A 510-nucleotide genomic window follows, 5' to 3' on the forward strand; every position below is an offset into this window, starting at 1 on the left:
CAAAATTGTCGTGTACGAAACGCTTAAGTTTAAAGCCCGGAAAGAGGTGAGAACGTATGGGATGGCGTCAAAACACCGTACCAATTACGGAGTAGGTCGGCGCGATCGATCGCAGGTTCGTGTAGAATCTCCGATGCAGGACCAACTGAAACATACCGTCACGCGGGTTGGCATGACATCTTTTGCAAAGTGGTATTCTTTCGTGGTCTCGTACGAGCTCAGGAATCAAATAGTAAATTTTATCTCCAAAAATAGTAAAGTTGTCTATAGGAACGCATGACTGGTTCGGGTATTTCTTCAAACAATCGTTTTTTTTTCTGTTCGGAAAGTAAAACAGTATCCAGCTGCGAACGCCCGACAAAGAACATCTTGTCAGAATCAGTGTAAAGCAGTATTCGCCCACAGGCCGCGCAAGCCCAAACCGAAGTCGCTTCAGGGCGAAGCGAAGGCTGGGATAGTTTAAAAAAAACGAAAATGTATTGTTTTCTTACTTTTTTTTAAAAAAAATGC

This window comes from Phytophthora infestans, genomic scaffold (genome assembly GCF_000142945.1).
Source record: "Phytophthora infestans T30-4 supercont1.60 genomic scaffold, whole genome shotgun sequence".
NCBI lineage: Eukaryota > Oomycota > Peronosporomycetes > Peronosporales > Peronosporaceae > Phytophthora > Phytophthora infestans.